The following is an 18,970-nucleotide window of genomic DNA, read 5'->3' on the forward strand; positions in this document are numbered from 1 at the left end:
GTCTCGATCTCTTGACCTCGTGATCCACCCGCCTCGGCCTCCCAAAGTGCTGGGATTACAGGCTTGAGCCACTGCACCCGGCCCCAGGTGCTGTTCTTTACTTCCACCCGGTGGCTTTCCCTGGCCCAGGCATTTTCTTCACACGCACGAAGCAAATAATCGAGGAGATCCTTTGCAGATGTCCAGGGCTCTGTTTTGCCAGCTCTCTCCTTTTCCATCCTCTGTCCTGAAAACTCTAGCCACCTTGGTCTCCCAGGACTGTAGGCTCTGTTTCCTCCACCCAGGGTGACCCCTCTCTTCCACCAGTGTCCCCCCCTTTCCTAGTCCCCGTCTGCTAGGGAAGGGTGAATCCTTCCCTGGCCCCATGCCAGGGCCGTCGAAGGACTCACCTGTTTTCCGCCCCCCATTCTACTGAAGGCCATGGGCTAGGATGCCCGTGCAGCCTGTGGGCTCAGACGATAGCGCCTTTGTGGGCCCCAGGGAATCTCACCTCAAAAATACCCCCACCCTGAGAGTCCAGCCCGGTGAGATCTCCCTGAGCCCTTGGTCTGGAAGCAGTGCTGCCCCTGTGTGGGCTGAGGCTGACTGGCCACTTAGGCTCCATGCAAGGGACATGAGTTCCACGCCAGTCCCTGGTAGCCAAGGCCACAGCTGCCCCTACAGCTGCTCTTGCCCCTCCTGCAAAAGGTGCAGTTTGCCTAGCTCGGGCTCTTAGCTGCCCTCACCATGCGAATAATCTTCTGGTCCCAGACCACCAGGACATACCAACTCTCACATTTCTTTTTTGGGTACCTGCCAGATATAGGAAATCTTTTGTGGAATTGGGGGAAGATGGAGAGAGAACAGCCAAGTCCTACCCCAGAGAAATTCCCACCTAGTGGCGGGGAGAGGCCTGCCATCATTGTCACTGGTGGTGTAATCGGGGTGTAATCATTCATGCGGCCCAGCGCTGGTGCCAGGACTGTGTGTCAGGCTCGTTGCTTTGTGTCTGTTACTTCATCTCAGCAGACAGCTCTCAAAATCCCCATTCTACAGATGGGGAAATGAGGCTCAGAGAGGTAAGGCTCATACAGCTGCACACAGCTGGACATACAGCTGCCCACGTGGAAAAATGCAGGATCAGTGACAGCAGGGGAGAGAGCCTTTCCAGCTGGAGAGCCAGGAAGCCGGCCCTGGAGATGGGCAGGCCTTGGACAGAGGACTGGGAAGGAGAGCTAGGAACCAACAGCAAGGGAGGTTCGAATCAGGTGCTTGCCTACAGCTGAGCCAGACTTGGGGTGTGGAAAGGCTTGGAAAGCAGGAGACGCTATGGATGGAGGTGGGAGAGGCTTGAAACTGGTCTTTGCTATCTCAGGGGCGTGAAAGGGACTTTTGGGTTTGAGAGTGACGTGTCTGGAGCTCCCTGGTTCCACAGGGTGGATGTGCTGGGGCCTGAAGTGGGCTAAGAGCAGAAATCAGAAACAGGTTTGTTTGTGAGTCAGTAGCTGGGAACACGTGGGGAAGCAGGCTTCTTGGAGCTTGACTCCTTCCTCAGCCCTGTGGACTGGGCAGCGGCCCACGCATCCCCATCCCAGCCACAGCCCCCCGCCAACTCTGGCCAGCAGCAGCTTTTGCTCCAACGGCCTCTTTCCAACCTCAAGGCCGGGCAGCAGCCCGCTGGGCGCCTTCCTGCACGGGCATCCACCCTGGCTGCTGTGTCTAGACTGCAGACACAAGTGCCGGCGGGGGCCGGGGGCCGGGCCAAAACTGGGCTGAAATCATGTTCAAAACCACAGTCAGGGCGGACTTGTCAGAAAATATTCCTTTCCCTGAGCCGTTGCAGCTCAGCCTCCTTGAATCACCCGGCCACTTCCTTCCTGTGTATATCTTACGCACGCTAAGGGATGGGGTGGGATCAACATGTGTGTTTTTACTTCTTTTAAGTTTTGTCTATGTTTTGTCCCTTCAGCGGGTTGTAGGCTGTGGGGGTGGGGCTGCTTCCAAGGGGCCTTTGTCACTGTAAGGGACACTGGGGACAGCTTGGGTTTTCTCTGCAAGCTGAAAACATTTGGTTGTGAGAGTGACTCACAGAAGGGTCTCTCCAGGGCCATGCTTAGGACCCTTGCAGGTGCTGTGTTTAATCTGAAAACAACCGAACGAGGCTCTCGATCTTTTACGGGTAAGACAGACAAGGAAGGTGATCTGGGAGGCTGGAGAGCTTGCCAAGGTCACGGACCCCTGGCTTTCTGCCTCCCAGGTCCAAGCTCTTTCCTGGACATCTGCAGGCAATGTCGACATGCCCTCCGGCGTCTGTGGTGGGCAAAGGATGTGCCTCCACCTCCGGACCTTCCGATCCCGCTGCAAGTGTCCCTCAGCCTGTTTCCTGAGAAGCCCTGGGGCTTCTGGCTTGTTACTTTTTCTTTCTCTTGAAGTAAACAGAAAAAAAGAGAGTTGCTCAGACATCTTTGGCTGTGACCCACAGGAGATGATGCAATCTGCACAGCCCCCCCATGCATGTGTATGCACAGGCGTGGACAGATATCTAAAACTGGCACCAGCTTCACAAAACACTTGCCCTTATGCAACACACATTCACTCTACACTCATCCTCCATCTTGACAGAAAATTCAAGTATACGTTCATAGTTGATATATGCGTGCCTGTACAAATGTGTGCACATGTATTCATGTATGTGTATAGCTGATACCATTTTCATGAAACACTCACCCTGCGTGTGATATACTCCTATTTTCTAGGAATCGCTGCCCACTGAGCTTCTATCCAAACCTCAGTGGATTATAATCTAAGTTTGGCAAACACTGAGCAGGGAGGAGTCATGCCTGCAGGGCCCCAAGGGTCCCTGAATTTGGGTCCTGATCACTCTGCGCCACCCAGTCGAGCAGGCAAATGCTCTCAGCCCATAAGGAAAAAGGGAAGGAAGGAAGGTAGGGAGGGAAGGAAGGAAGGAAGGGAGGGAGGGAGGGAAGAAAGGAAGGGAGAGAGGGAGAGAGGGAGGGAAGAAAGGAAAGGAGAGAGGGAGAGAGGGAGGGAAGGGAGGGAGGGAGGGAGGGAGAGAAGGAAGGAAGGGAGGAAAGACGGGAGGGAAGGAGGAAGCAAGCACCTCCACCATTGTAGGCAGGATCTGTGAGAGCTGAACGGGGCCAGGCAGCTAGGTACCACTCTGGGACTCTGGGGTTTCTTAGGGGATGACGTGTTTCTGCGGTCCAGGTAAGAGGAATTCAGGGTCACACATCCAAGGATGTGAGTCCATGTGGCAGCCGGGCCCCTCGGAGCCCCTCTGTGTCCTGGTCTCCTCTAAATGCAGATGATGATGAGAATCCATGCCTAGTCCACGGCTTGGCCGGTCTCCGGAAGAGTGTGTTTCCTACAGCACTCGGTGCAGCAGGAGGTACGCAGGGTGGAAGTGCTTTGCATTTATGTGGGACTTTTGACCCTCGGCTCTTCCCACTCCCAGGGCCCAGCATGAGTGGGTGGGAGGGGTGCAGGAGGTGGGCACTGCTCACTTCACCCCTCACTCACCCTGGTTGGGCTCCCAGACCAGGAAGCTCCATTCACAGGGGTGTGGCCTGGGGCTACTGCACTGCCCAGCAGGATATGGGGTCCCTTACTCCACACTGTGTGACAGTGTTACCTTCCTGGAAAGAACCTGACCAGCCCCTTTTTACTACTTATTACAGGCAGGAGAGAGAACTGAACATCCAGCCAGCCTCCCACCGGAGCTCAGGCCACAGGCTTCAGGATCCACTGCCATCCTCACCAGCTTAGCTCCCTGCTGCAGGCTCAGTTAAGAAACCCTGGGAGGTGGGCTGCTCCAAGTGCAGGCTGCCCCCCAGGCATGTGGAACACCAGCCCTGACTGCCAGGGCCATCTGAGGTGGACTGACCATCCCCTGGGCACTTTGAGGAAGTGTGGGCATGGTGTGAGGAGTGGCCATTCATCATCCTTTCCTGCAAGGCCTGGGCCAGGTTAGAGATGAACCCCAGCAGTCTCATACCCACCAAGGCCACTGGGAGCTTTCACGTAGTCACTGCCAGGAGTGGCTGCTGGCTGGGGAGAGGATCCTGGAGTGCCGGTCATTGGAGGCCCTCACAGGTGACCGGGAACGTGGTGGAGCAGCAGGATACCTCTTCTCTGCCATGCCCCATGTTGGCATTTGCTCTGGTGCCCCTGCAGCCACTTATAGCTCGCCTGGTGAGGATTGGGTATTGCTGGCCCAAGGCCTGCTTCAAACCTAAATATCTGTGGGGTGGGCACAGTGAGGGGTGCACCCCAGAAAGCAGTCCTGGGATCTACCTTTCCACCTTAGCCTTTCTTCCTGCTGGGGGGCCTTCCTCCCATGAGTATTGTCAGTTCTTAGCAAGTAGAAATACAGGATACCCAGTTATATTTGTATTTCAAATAAAGATTTGAACAAGAGTTTAGTATAAGCACATCCCAAATGTTGCATGGGTGTTCTGCATTTATCTAGCAGCTGTACCTGCTAGACTTTGGGCTGTGTAGTTAGGTCTTTGGAAATGACATCTGCATGGGCAGGGAGCTGAGGCTGCTGGCTGGGGTGAGCCAGGACTGGCCCCCAGGCTTCAGAGCCCGCATGCAGAGAATGGATGTGGGGTTAGAAGGGGCCGGAAGAACCAGCCTCTGCAGGTGCAGAAGAGAGAAGCTGCATACACTCCCAAGGCCCCGTGAGCCCTCATGTGGGTGGGCTGTGGTCTCCCGGGGCCTGCTAGGAAATCCCCCTCCACCTGAGCTCACTTAAGAAGGTCTCTGTTTTCCAAACCCTGTCCCCTGTAGCACCCGCCCTGCAGTAGTCACGAGGAACTCTCCCATGAGGTGCAGAGGATGCTCACTCAGTGACCCCTGGGCCACCCCACATCACAGGGATGGGGCTCTCTAATGGTCCTAAGAGTACCTCATTTCTGTCACATCCCCACCCCTGGGCCCACAGGACATGAGCTTAAAGGGAACTGAAAAGACTGGGCATGAGAGGGAAGGGCCAGGATAGATGCATCTTCAGTAGAAGGAAGGGGCTGTGTCTTCCTGCCCCCACACAGGGGCTGGGTAACTTGCTTTTTCCATTAACAGGTTGGCCTTAGGGGAAAAGGGGGCCTCACCAAAGGAGGGCTCCTAGTGGATCAGCCTAGCTTAGGAGAATTCTGTGTTGGGCTTTGCAGCCAAAGACCAATTAGTTATTAGAATTTTTCATTTGTAAGTGTTTGAGGATATGGCTCAAGCTAGCTTAAACAGAAAGAGGAAATTTATTGGCTGTGGAATGGGACATAGCTTCAGGCACTGTTGGTTTTAGGAGATCAAGTTGGATCCATATTCTGTCTCTCTTACACACTCTGTATCTCCACAATTCTCTTCTGTTCCCCGCTTTTTAGGTTTCTTCCTCAGACCAGCTCTCCCAGCAGCAACCTGATCATCAACAGCTCCAAGGTCAGAGAAGCTGGAGCTTCCAGAGCAGAGTGCTCAAGACAGTCTGGGTGGTCTTCTCACTCATCCCCCTTGGGTCATGAGCCCAGCCCTTCGGCTGGAGAGGCAGAGCTGGGGCTAGTCCTGGGTCATGTCTTCACTCTCATACATGCAGGAGGTCCACGTACAAATAGAGATTGGGAGTGACCTCGGCAGGCCACTCCCATGCTGCATTCTCTGCCTGCCTCTCGAGTGTGTGTGTTCCTAAGTGGGGCCTCACTGGGGGAAGGGGTGGTTTGTTTGAGTGCAGCTTCAGCCACACGAGACTTCTCCATAGCACTCTGTGACTTCCAACAAGCCAATCAGAAGGTCATGTAATTACAGATACACAACCACTTATAATGGTTCCACTTATAATTTTTCTGACTTTATAATGGTGAAAAAGCAGTATGTATTCAGTAAGAAGCAGTAAGATACTCTCTCTTGATGCTGGACAGCAGCCATGCGATCGAGATGGTAAACAGCCCTGCAGGGACTGTGCAGCCTGACAATTTGCCCAGCTGTAGGCGAAATGAGTGTTCTGAGCTCATGTAGGGTGGGCTGGGCTATGGTGCTCAGTAGGTTAGGTGTATTACATGCATTTTCACCTTATCATATCTTCAACCTACAATGGGTTTGTTGGGATGTGACCCCATAGTAAGTCCAGGAGCACCTGTATGCAGTGGACAGGTGACAGAGCATAGCCCCAGGCAGCAAGCCAGCCTCCTGCCAAAGCAGGGCATAGGTAGAGCCAGTCTGCAGGCTCCCACCCTTGGCTGATGGAGACTTTCAGCACCAACCCCATCTGGCTCTCCTCTCCTTCCAGGTCCCTGGCAGATGACACTCCTGGATCCCTCACAGTAAGTAGGGTCATGTGATGGGTGAAGGCTATGTCACCTCCAGGGGGAGGCATATACCTGCCAGTCTGACTCTCCAGGTCCTCTCATTCTTCCCTCCCACAGTGACCACCTAGGATGTCTTGGGTGGAGACTGAGCCACTGCCTGCCACCAGGGTGACTGCTTCTCCAAGAGTTGCCCAGATCTGAAGTGCACCTTGTGTGATGGGAGACGCACCTTCGCTGTGCTCAGCCTTGAGGTTTGGTGCTGTCTGCTGCTGCAGCACATGCTGGCCTCTCCTGACACCTCAGCAGTCCCTGGGCAAGCTGAGGCTCCACCGGCCCCATGATAGCTGATCTGCTCCTTCTCTAGTCTCGGGATCTGCGCCCTGCCCCTTCTCTATCAAATATTCCTGGGCTGGCTGATTGAAATACTAATATGAGCTAATATCTTTTTTTTAAAAAAATTGACAAAACTGTATACATGTATGGTGTACAACATGATATATACAGTATGTATACACTAGGTGTCTAAATCAAGCTAATTAACATATCCGTTACCTCACCTATTTATTTTTTTGAGACAGAATTTCTCTCTAGTTACACAGGCTGAGTGAAATGACACGACATTGGCTCACCTAAGTCTCGACCTCCTGGGTTCAAGTGATTCTCCTGCCTCAACCTCCCCAGTAGCTGGGATTACAGGCATGAGCCACCACGCCTGGCTAATTTTGTATTTTCAGTAGAGACGGGTTTCTCTCTGTTGGTGAGGCTGGTCTCGAACTTCCTACCTCAGGCGATCTGCCTGTTTCGGTCTCCTAAAGTGTTGGGATTACAGGCATGAGCCACCACGCCAGGCTAATTTTGTATTTTCAGTAGAGACAGGGTTTGTCTATGTTGGTGAGGCTGGTCTCGAACTTCCTACCTCAGGTGATCTGCCTGCTTTGGTCTCCTAAAGTGCTGGGATTACAGGCGTGAGCCACCGCGCCCGCCCGAAATTTTGTATCCTTTGACCACCATCTCGAACCCTTCCCCTGTCCCTCTAAGCTGAGTTCTTGACGGCCGACGTGGGTTAGTGGTGTTATGCTATTGGTTAGCCTTATTTCCCATCAAACCTTCTCTTAGGCCTACCCTAGTCCTTCGAGCTTCTTCCGGGACCTCCCCTGGGCCTGTGCCGTCCCGCTCCCTGCGTGGGCCTTGCTTCCGGGTGCACAGATGCACCACGGGCCTTCCTGGAGGGCAGAATTCAGTTGCTCGCGGCCTTGCCGGGCGTCCAGAGCCAGAGCTGGGCCCTGGCAGCAGGCTCCTCACTGGCAGGTCTGTTGGAAACGCTTGGCGCTCACTACCTGCCTATGGACCGGGGGCTTCTGGAGGGCAGGTCAGGGGTCCAGCCCCACCCCCCACGACTTATCTGCGCGCGGTCCGAGTTAGCGGAACTGTGCAGGCTTCAGGCCACCCACCCGAGTCACCGGACTAAGGTGACTAAGCTGCCCCGCCCCAGTCTTTGGCGGGGGTGGGTCGGTGGGGGGAAGGGCTGGAGTGCCGGGGGGCGCTGCCCAGTCGCCCCTGCTGTGGCCCGTGTGGCCGCCGGGCAGGCAGCGGGAGGCGGCGGCCTACGCTGACCCGCGGGCCCTTCGCGGTGCCCCAGCAGAGCCAGCGGAAAGCGTGAGACAAGAGTCCGGGGGCTTGGAGGTCAGGGTGACCCCGAGCGTGGGCGGCGCCTGCAGACCCGCCCCTGAGCCGCCCGTGCCTGCTCCCAGGACGCGGTCCACGCGGCCTACGCGGCCCACGCGCTGCGCAGCACCACCTCCCACAACCCACCCGGCCTCAGCTTCCCCAGAACCTAGATTTAAACTGGACACTGGCTGGACACCAGGTTGCAGAGAAGGTCCTTTAATTTAAAAAGAGGCGCATGAATGAAAAGAAAAGCAACCGGCGGTAGTGGGGGCGAGTTGTTGGGCCCCAGAACGCCCCTCATGTCTTTATTTTTTTTATTCTTTTGAGACAGGGTCTCGCTCTGGAGGAGTGCAGTATGGCGACCTCGGCTCCCGCAGCCTCGGGGCTCAAGCGAGCCGCGTTCCTCAGTCTCCTGGGTAGCTGGGACCACAGGTGCGCACCACCACGACAGGTTTTGTTTTGTTGTTTTTTGTAGAGAGGGGGTCTCACTGTGTATCCCAGGCTGGCCTTGAGCACCTGGGCTCAAGCCATCCTGCTGCTTCACCTCCCTAAGTGCTGGGATTCGGTCGTGAGCCACCGCACGGGCCCTCTTGATACGTTTATGTGGCTACGGAACCGTGTAGCTAATTCACATGAACGCCACCGGCTGAGTACGTCCTGAGTACTGGAAGAAGGGCTGCTGCGGGTGGTGTGAGGATGATTGTAAGGGTTACTGCCGAGTTTAAAATGACGAAACTGAGGCCAGTGTAAGAAAATTAAATGCCAATTTATTCAGCTCCCGGGGGGAGGTTCCACGGTCTGGTCCAGAGAGAGGGCCCAGAGACCTCGAACTGACTTCCTGAGGTGGGGGAGGGGGGAGCGGTTTATGGTTAGGTGGAATGAGCAACAGCTGGGTGCTCTGATTGGGTCCGGGGGAGCGGCATTGGGACGCGGTGAGCCGCTATTGGTTGGCGGGTTGTTGGGCGGGTTTTCCTGTGCGAGAGCTGGCCAGGGTTGCATTAGCCAGAGCCTTCCAAGGGAGCCGTGAGGCAGAGCCAGGTGCCGTGTGCAGAGCCTGGTGCCGTGTGCAGAGCCTGGTGCCGGGTGCAGAGTCAGGTGCTGAGTGCATAAGTGGGCGTGTCTGGCCTACCTGCCAGGCAGCCAGCCTTATGTTCTGGCTACTTCCTGCTGAATAGGGGTGGAGTGAGGGAGAAGGGTCAGTTGGCTGGTGCCTCTGTTGGGAGTCAGACATAGGGGTGAAGTAGCATCTGTTTACGGCCACTCTGGAACTTTCCCTCATGCGGTCCTATAAAAACCTGAAGAAAAAAGGGGCTAGCGTTAACAGAAGACAAACTACGATAATGGGAGTGGTAACGGGGTTAGCCAGGTAAGCATGGGGGATTGCTACCAGTTGAGGGGCGAGAGTGATGCATTTTGCTTCTTGCGGAGCAAAGCCAGAGCCACCTCTCTTGGAGGTGATAGTGTTGACATTTTCTTCCACGGGGCTTGTTTCATTAATGTAATAGCAGCATTGCTCCTGAAGAAACAGACAGGTACCTCCCTTTTCTGCTGTCAGCAGGTCAAGGACCCTTTGGTTCTGGAGAGTTGCCTGGGCCAGTGATGTGATTTGTTCCGGAGGGGGGGGGGGGCGGCCGACGCTTCAATAGCCACGCGAAGCTTGTCCTCTAGTTGAGTGGCTGAGGTGTCACTGTAGCCTAGGGCGCTGCTATCCAGCCAGGCCACCGCCAGAGAGGATGCTGGAGAGAGACCGACGACCATTGGGAGGAAGATTGCTCGTCTGTCTTGGTAATTAGGGGAGGGTGGAAGGAGGGATAGAAGTTCGCCCTGTCTGTATACCTCTAACTGCGGGACCAAGGTGACAGGCACACAAGGGAAAGGGCAGGAGGCATTAATAACTTTAGTTAAGGTTCCATTACACCAGAAATATCTTCCTGGTGGCGGGTAGAGGAAGGATTTTACCTTTACTGTGGTATAACAGCTGGGACTGGAGCTGCTGGCTGTCTCATAGCAGAGAGAGAAATTTTGAGGGTGTACTTGGAACAAGGGGATATCCGTTAAGATGGTACCAGGCCCCATACGTGATTGTGACAGATTGAACCCGGACCTGAGGGGAGCTGCAGGTAAGTGGGGGTTGCTGAGAGAAGCACATAAAAAGCAGTTGGTTATATTCCTGGCTTTAGTTAAATTTAACATGTTGGCTCCCTGCTGTAGTAGTCAACCAAGAGAAGGGTTGAGAGGTGCTATCTGAGGGTTTGAATTGGTTAATTAGGGTGGCTTCATTTTGCAGGATTGTATGGCTTACAGAACTGAGCTGTTCTATTGCTTCAGAGACGATACAGGTATAGAACCGGAATAGCCATGTTCCCTGAGGGTGGCTCCAGGTATAATCTTCATAGACTTTACCGGACACTCCTGCATCCCAATAGCTGTGCCAGGGGTTCCGGATGTTGAGGGCTAAGGAACCATTGCTGAAGCAAGTAAGTGAGCATGCAGTTGGGACGGCCTGGAGGCTGTGGCTCGTGAATAACACAAGAGCTGTATGGGTACCCCCATAGGTGGTGTTCCACCAATGACAGTAGTCCTTAGTTTGGTCATATAGGAAACACAGCCCGTGCCAAAAGTGAAACCCATGATTACTACCAAGTATGGCGATTTTACCGTGTGGGATGAGGATGGAGACAGTAGACTGACAGGTGCCTGTTTGGCAATTTGCCTGGGCAAGATTAATGGGTCCTGGTGGTGGGGCCCTCAGTCTAGGATTCATGGATGTAGAAGCGCCAAACATATGAGTTGGCCTCAAGGGGAGATATTAGAAGGACTGTCAGGAGGAGGCTCTGAAGGGTTAGGGGGCGACGGGTTGTGGCCATGTGTGAGGCTGAGGCAAGTGGGGCCCAGGGGTTCTGATTCCAACTATTTTGGGGTGCCAGCTTGAGGTGGGACACATGGTACCATGGAGTGTGACCCAGGAGTTTGGCTGCTGTGGGGGTGGTTAGGATAACAACGTGGGGTCTTGACCACCTGGACTGCAAAGATCCTGGTTCGAGTTCTCAGAGGAGAACGCTGTCTTCTGGTTGGAGAGGCGTCACTGAGTGGGGGTCTTCCGGTCCTGGAACAACAGGGAGGGTGCAGTCCGCGTGCTCCCTAAGCAGGTGGCGGAGAAGAGAGAGGAAGGGAAGGTAGGAAGCCAGTGGGGGCGGTTTTACAGGGAGATTATGGGAAACCAGGAAAGGCCAGCCATACAGCAATTCGAAGGGGCTAAGGCCTGTTGGCCCCCATGGGGTGGCCTGGACCTGGACCAGGGCAAGAGGTAGGAGTGTGGGCCAGGAGAGTTTTACCTCAATAGCAAGTTTGGCCAAATGGTCTTTGAGGATGCCGTGGGCTCATTCAACTTTACCCAGCCACTGAGGATGGTAAGTGATGTGCAGTTTCCAGGAGACGTTGAGGGACTTAGTGACTAGCTGGACTACTTGGGTCGTAAATGTTGGACCATTGTCTGACTGGGTGGTGACAGGTAGGCCGAAGTGAGGAATGATTTCTTCAGTAAGGAGGGAGGCCACCGTGTCTGCTGTCTCCCGGGAGGTGGGGAAGGCTTCAATCCAACCTGAAAAGGTATCTACAAAAGTTAGGAGGTAGCAGAGCTTTTTGTGAGTGGGCGTATAAGTGAAGTCAATTTGCCAGTCTTGGGCAGGTAGGTTGCCACGCATTTGGTGAGTAGGAAACCGTGGCTTTAAGACTCCGTGAGGTGAGACTTTAGAGCAAATAACGCATGCCTTGTGTACCTGCTCAATTGTTTTTTGCAGACCTGGTGAGAAAAAGAGGGGCTGTGCAAAGTGGTGTAACGCCTTAGGCCCTATATGTAAGGATTGGTGGATTTCAGCAATAATTTCAGGGGCCTGTTCCCGGGGAAGGGCGATTCTGTTATTTAGGAAGATCCAGCCCTGATTAGATTCTGTTCCCCCTTTTAGTATGAGGGCCTGTTTTTCTGATGGTGAGCATACAGGCTGTGTGGCCGTGGTAAGGAAGAGAACAGGGGTAGGGGTTAACTTGGTTGTTAGTTAAATATCTTGCTGCTGTATCTGCCCACGCATTGCCCTGGGAGACGGCATCATGCTGGGCCTGGTGTCCTCGGCAGTGTATGACTGCAACTTCCTTGGGCAATGATAAGGCCTGTAAAAGGTTGGAGATCTGTGTAGCATTGATTATGGGGACCCTTTTGTGGTAAGGAATCCCCCCTCTCTCCAGAGGGCAGAGTGGTAATGGGTAATAAGAAAAGCATATTTTGAGTCAGTATAGATATTTGCTCGCTTTCCCTGTGCTAGTGTGAGAGCTGGGATTAGGGCAATGAGCTCCGCCTTTTGTGATGTGGTTCCATCAGGGAGGCGACCGACGTGCCTAGAGGGTGGCCGAATCTGTGACCACTGCATAGGCGGCCTTTCGCCGCCTGTCGGCTGTCATTACTGAACTTCCATCCACATAGAAAGTAAGATCTGGGTTAGGTAGGGGAAGGTCGGATAGACCCACCCGAGGTTTGGCAAGTGCATCCATTAGTTCAGGGCAGGAGTGTGCTGGGGAAGGGGGAGGGGATGGAGGAGGAAGCAGGGTAGCTGGGTTGAGTGGGGAAGTGGGGTAAAGGCTGACTGAGGATTCTCAATGAAGAGCAGGTGGAACTCCTGTAGACGAGAGGGTCCTAGGTGAGGGAGGGATTTGTGGGAGAGGAGGTCGGTAAGCTGGTGAGAAGAGAACACTGAGATGGGCTGGCCCAGGGTAAGTTTTAGGGATTCCTTGGTAAGTTCTGTTGCTGCTCCCAGGGCCCGCAGGCAAGGCTGCCACCCCCTGACCGTGGGAGCAAGTTGCTTCGATAAATAGGCTGCAGGGCGGAACACAGGACCCAGGGGTTGGGTTAGAACCCCGACAGCAACGCCCTGTTTCTCATCAGTGAACAGATAAAAGGGGTGATTGAGGTCCGGCAGATGAAGTGGGAGTGCGGTGGACAGAGCAATTTGGAGGGTTTTAAAAGCCCATTTTACAATCTCAGGATGGTACAGAGGTCCCTTGGGGGTGTCCTTAGCCGCAACGTACAGAGGCTTAGCTAGAGAGGCAAAGTTGGGTATCCAGTGGCAGAATAATCCTACAAATCCTAAAAAGGAGAGAATCTGATCGGCAGCCTTCGGGGGCTGCAGTGAAAGAAGTGCTTTCCGGCAATCTGTTGTTAGGCTTTTAGTTTTGGGGGTGAAGCAAATGCCCAAGTAGACCACCGAGGTGACTGATAACTGTGCTTTAGAGGGAGATACTCGGGATCCCCGAGATCCAAGAAAGTTAAGGAGAGTGGCAGTATGCTGTTGGGATAGGGAGAGGGAGGGGCTACACAGTAACAGGTTGTCCACGTACTGGAGAAGGAGACTGGGTTGAAGGGGGCAGGAGCCAAGTTTGGCTGCCAAGGGTTGTCCAAAAATGTGAGGGCTGTCTCGAAACCCCTGAGGCAGGACCGTCCAGGTAAGCTGTTGTGACAGGTTGGTGTCAGGATCGGTCTAGGTGAAGGCAAAGAGAAAGGAGGACTCAGGGTGAAGGGGAGTGGTAAAGAAGGCCTCCCTGAGGTCAAGAACTATAAAATGAGAGGTAGTGGAGGGAATGTGTGATAATAGGGTGTATGGGTTGGGGACTACAGGGTGGAGGGATACTACTATCTCGTTGATAAGGTGCAGGTCCTGAACCAGGTGGTAGTCACCGGATGCCTTTTGGACCGGCAAGATAGGAGTGTTACAAGGGGAATTGGTGGGAATCAGTAGTCCCAGAGCTAGCAGGCGGGTGATGATAGGCTTCAGGCCTTGACAGTGGGTCTTCGAGATGGGGAACTGAGGGCGTGAAGGAAAGTGGGTAGGATTTTTGAGAAGTATCTTAACTGGAGTGTGATGTCTGGCTACTACAAGCTTGGAGGTATCTCATACCAGGCGATTAGCCACGTCAGGAGGGATGGGGATTGAGGCGAGGCGTTAGGGCAGAATGTGGTGTCAGGAGTGGCAGTAGGAGGTGAGCGGATGATGGGCTTGAGTGTGGGGGGCCAGTGAGTTGGAGAGTGGCCCCCACAGTCTGGAGAATGTCTCATCCTAAAAGGGGGACTGGGCACGAGGGTATAATTAAAAAAGAGTGGGAAAAGCAGTGTCCCTCGAGGACACAGGCTAAAGGATGGGTTTGATTAGGACAGGAAGGCTTGCCATCAATTCCCATGACTGAAACCTGGGAAGGTATGCTATGTCCTGAGTAGGAAGGCAATACAGAATAGGTAGCCCCCTATTGGTGTCCACTAAGAAGGAAATGGACTTAACCGCTACCTGCAGCATTACCCTGGGCTCGGCAAGGGCGATGGAGGTCTTCGAGTCTGGGCTGCGTCAGTTGTCCAGAAGGCGGAGAAGTTCAAGCGATGGGATTGCTTCCTGTGGACCGGCCTGCCCTCCACATAGAGGTGCGGGGGGTGGGCCTGTAGTCTGGGACAGGCAATCACTGCGCCAGTGTCCAAGCTGCTTGCAGTCTGGGCAGGGCTTGGTAGGTGGTTGGGGACATGGACACTGATGTGCCCAGTGTCCCTCCTGACCGCACTTGAAACAGGGCCCAGGCGGAACGCCTCCGGAGTTCTTGGCGGGTTTTGATGGACCGCTCCACCAGGCGCCTGGTGGGCTGCAAGCCTCAGGGCTGCTACAAGAGCTTGGGTTTGGAGGCTTACCTTTTGCTGTAGGCGGGCCTGGCGGGTGGCCTCAGCCTTTTCCTCTCGGCCATTAAAAACTTTAAATGCCATGTTTACCAGGTCTCGTATGGGAGTTTGGGGGCCCTCCTCAGCCTTTTTAAGTTTCTTTCTAATGTCAGCCAGTGACTGAGAGATAAAATGGGTGGCTAGAAATGTAGCCCCCGGTAAAGAGGCCGAGTCCAGCCGGGTATGAAGGATCATAGCATTAGTTAATCGGTCAAGGAAGGCGGCTGGGTTTTCAGTAGGACTGTGAGTTATTTCCCTTAACTTATCATAATTAACTACCTTTTGGGCTGCGCTTTGCATGCCCGCTAGGAGTCACTGTAGCATTTGGTCCTGGCGGCGGCGGCCATCTTGACCAGTTTGATAATTTCAATTAGGGTGGGCCTCGGGGACCGCTGCCACGCCTACTGGCATCTGATTGTTTGTGAGATGTACATGATCAGCGTGCGCCTGGGCCGACGTAAGGATGCAGTCACACTCATCTGGAGTAAGGGTGGAGGACAGAATTACATAGGTATCATGCCAGGTGAGGTCGTAAGCCTGGGTGAGGTAGCGGGATCCTTTGGTGTAAGCAGTAGGATTGGTGGAAAATGACCCTAGGCACTTCTCAATGGCTGATAGGTCAGAGAGGGAGAATGGAACATGCACTCAAACAACGCCTTCCGCTCTGGCGACCTCACGAAGGGGACAAAGGAGGGAGGTTTCATCATTAGGAGCACAGCGCGAGCGAGTGTGAGCACTAACAGGAGAGGCTAGGTTGGGACCAGGAAGAGGAGGAGCTGGAGGGGGTTGAGGTTCTGCATAGGGCGGAGGATTAGTGGGTTGGGTGGGTGGAAAGGAGAGTTCCTCAGGTGGGTCGGGGTCGGAAAAGGAGGAGGATGGTGGAGGGGCCGAGGGTGGTGAGGGAGTTTCTTTGGCCAGGAGCACCTGAGCAGTGGTACAAGAAGAACAGAGGGTGGGACAGGAGCGAAGACACCAGAAGGCCTGAACGTAGGGGACCTCCGACCATTTACCATTTCATTGACGGAAATTGTCTAAATCGGTTAGAATGCCAAGATTGAAAGTTCCCTCTGGTGGCCACTTGGACTGGTTGTCCAGAGGATACTGGGGCCAAGCCACGGTGGAGTGGAAAAGCAGCCTTTTCTTTTCTTTTCTTTTTCTTTTTTTTTGAGACAGAGTTTCACTGTTGTTACCCAGACTGGAGTGCAATGACACGATCTCGGCTCACCGCAACCTCCGCCTCCTGGGTTCAAGCAATTCTCCTGCCTCAGCCTCCCATGTAGCTGGGACTACAGGCACGCACCATCGTGCCCAGCTAATTTTTGTATTTTTAGTAGAGACGGGGTTTCATCTTGTTGATCAGGATGGTCTTGATCTCTTGACCTCGTGATCCACCTGCCTTGGCCTCCCAAAGTGCTGGGATTACAGGCGTGAGCCACCGCGCCCGGCCGCAGCCTTTTCTTTCTTATGAAGAGGCCCAGCTTGGGTAAATTTTGGACTAGACATCCCAATGGCGACTTGGGGGCTAGGCAGAACTCCTAATTATCCATAGTTCCCTCTCTGTTGTGGGATAGGAGTGAGGAACGATGTCCCGGACCTCAACACCCAACTACTGGAGGTTACGGGGAAGGACAGGAGTATAGGGACGTCTCCACAATATTCCTGTCTTCTGGAATGAGCGAGCAGGGGCACCGGGACGACTCCGTGAGGCCCACAGCTCGAGATGGAAAGGAGTCCCTGATGCGGCCACGATTACGGACAGGGTCTCCTTGGATCAGAGCAAACAGAGGTGGGGTTATGGGCAATAGGAGTCTTACCAAGTGATGGCTGCAGATGATCGGAGAGGCGGCGGCTCCCTGGTTCCGCTTGTGGTAGAGGAGTCAGTTTCCCTCAGGAGGGGTCTGGACTTCCTCCCAGGTTTCGGCACCACTTGTAAGGGTTATCGCTGAGTTTAAAATGAGGAAATCGAGGCCAGTATAAGAAAATTAAATGTCAATTTATTCAGCTCCCAGACAAGGTTCTATAGTCTGGAGAAAGGGGCCAGAGAAGTTGAGCTGACTTCCTGGGCTGGGGGGCGGGGCGGGGGGGGGTTATGGCTAGGAGGACCAAGCAACAGCTGGGTGCTCTGATTGGGTCCAGGGGAGTGGGATTGTGATGGGGCAGGCTGCTATTTGTTGGCGGGTTGTTGGGCGAGTTTTCCAGGTGCTAGAGCCAGCCAGGGTTGCTTTAGCCGGAGGCTTCCAAGGGAGCCATGCGGCAGAGCTAGGTGCCAAGTGCAGAGCCTGGTGTCGGGTGCAGAGTCAGGTGCTGAGTGCAGAGGTGGGTGTGTCCGGCCTCCCGGTGAGGCAACCGACCTTACAATGATGGTAGCTAGTGTTTGCATCTTGAGGGCCTACTGTGTCCAGGGACTTTGCAGAGCAGTTTTCATTCAGAGACTTTATCCTGACTACAGACCTACGAGGATATATCCTTTCCTACCCAACACCAACCTCTTACATTGATGTAGAACACCTACCAGTCTAAGGCATCGTCTCTCGGCCTCTGACTTCACACTTGCTTTTCCTTAATTTCTTCCTTGGTGCACTTTCCCAGTCACTATGGCTGTGTCCCAAACCACCTGGAAACTTAGTGGCTTGACAATGACCACATTTATTTCACTCTTGAATCTGCAAATTGGGCAGGATTGGCTGGCTGAACTGTTTCAAAGACGCTGCTCTGAGGAGATGGTTTTCCATGACAAAAACCAATCTCTGTCCAGGGCCACCGAGGCTTGGTCCCCGGGTTGGAGGAAGCTGACTGCCAGGACCCAAAGAGCCACATCGTGTTTGATAATTCTGCACCCTAATGCTGGAGGGGGTGTGGATCAGGAGGCTGAGACCCACAAAGAAGAAACAACCCCACCCAAGTCATGCAAAATTACAAAGCAGTTACGTTAGGTAGGAAGAGGGTAGAGTTGGGTGCCATAGGCTCCTCTGTGACAGTCTGATTTACACTCATCCAGCAGAGGGAGGAAGACAGGGAGTTGTTGAGAGAGACTGAGCTGATGTCAGGGGCTGGGTGGGGATCCTAGTTCCCCCACCTGGTGCCTGCTGGGGACCAGTCTCTTCCCAGAGCAGCCCTTCGTGTTATTTATTAAGACTAGGGTTTTTTTTTTCTCATGTAAATCACTTACAACTTTTGTTTTTGTCCCGACTTCTGTCTTTTAAAACACATTCCGTGCCTATTCATTTCTTTTTGCTTAGTAATAAAAACAGGCCATGGCTATGTCATGTAAGTTTTGCTGGGCAATTTTCTCATCATTCCTGTCTTACGTAAATGCAGTTTTGTTTTTCTTATGAGCTGACCTTTCTTTCTTTCTTCCTTTCTTCTCTTCTCTCTTCTTCTCCCTCCCCTCCCCTCTCTTCCTGTCTCCTCCTCTCTCCTTTTTTTTTGAGACAGAGTCTCCATGGCCCAGGGTAGAGTGCAATAGCTTTATCTCAGCACACTGCAACCTCTTCACACCCAGGTTTCAGCAGTTTTCCTGCCTCAGCCTCCAGAGTAACTGGGATTACAGGCAGTTGCCACCACACCCAGCTAATTTTGTATTTCTAGTAGAGATGGGATTTCTCCATGTTGGTCAGGCTGGTCTTGAACTCCTGGCCTCAGGTGATCTGCCCACCTCAGCCTCCCAAAATGCTGGGATTAGAGGCATGCACCATGGCACCCGGCCTGCCCCTTTTAAAAAAAGAAAGCATTCATGTGGCAACTGATGTGTCTGAACAAACATTTGTGAGTGTTGGGAGGAGGGTGGGGTGGCAGGGATTGACTTCATTAGCAGTGTCTGTTCAATCAGCAATATTGATTATATTATTCAAGGTCTTCATATGCCTGTGGATTCTTGATCTACTGCCTCTATCAAAAAGTGTGAGAGATACAGTAAAACCTCCCAGTGCAATTACATTTTTGTCAATTTAACCTTGTATTTTTAAAGTTTTCTTTTAATACATTTTAGTGGAATAATATTTCCCATGTAGGAAGGATTGTGGAAGTTGTCATTTCATGATTTAGATCCTTTAGAAAAATAAAATGACTACCTTTGGCTTATTTTCATAATTTTTGTTCTAGATTCTATTTTCTGTGAAACTTTTTTTTATAAACTTTTTTTTAAAGACGGGGTTTCACCATGTTGGTCAGGCTGGTCTTGAACTCCCGACCTCAGGTGATCCACCCACCTTGGCCTCCAAAGTGCTTGGATTACAGACGTGAGCCACCATGCCCAGCCTAA

General features: G+C 53.3%; 1 protein-coding gene and 1 long non-coding RNA gene across 6 annotated transcripts in view; both read left to right on the forward strand.

Moving 5' to 3' along the window:
* The window catches only part of LOC108295857 (atherin-like), a 27,635-nt gene extending 20,892 nt beyond the window's left edge, over positions 1-6,743 (forward strand). The window contains exons 3-7 of one of the 5 annotated variants that reach the window (XR_005198282.1): positions 2,736-2,924; positions 3,305-3,388; positions 3,678-5,436; positions 6,278-6,311; positions 6,389-6,743. The gene's annotated coding sequence lies outside the window, so the exon portion shown is untranslated. The other 4 variants (XR_001821629.2, XR_001821624.2, XR_001821622.2 and 1 more) reach the window with 4 other exon arrangements.
* Positions 6,744-7,179: 436 nt separating this feature from the next.
* The window catches only part of LOC119469461, a 33,015-nt gene continuing 21,224 nt past the window's right edge, over positions 7,180-18,970 (forward strand). The window contains exons 1-2 of the long non-coding RNA XR_005198283.1: positions 7,180-7,765; positions 8,296-8,396. This is a non-coding gene — a long non-coding RNA (uncharacterized LOC119469461). The remainder of the gene's footprint in view (positions 7,766-8,295; positions 8,397-18,970) is intronic.

Source organism: Cebus imitator, unplaced genomic scaffold (genome assembly GCF_001604975.1).
Source record: "Cebus imitator isolate Cc_AM_T3 unplaced genomic scaffold, Cebus_imitator-1.0 Scaffold662, whole genome shotgun sequence".
Taxonomy (NCBI): domain Eukaryota; kingdom Metazoa; phylum Chordata; class Mammalia; order Primates; family Cebidae; genus Cebus; species Cebus imitator.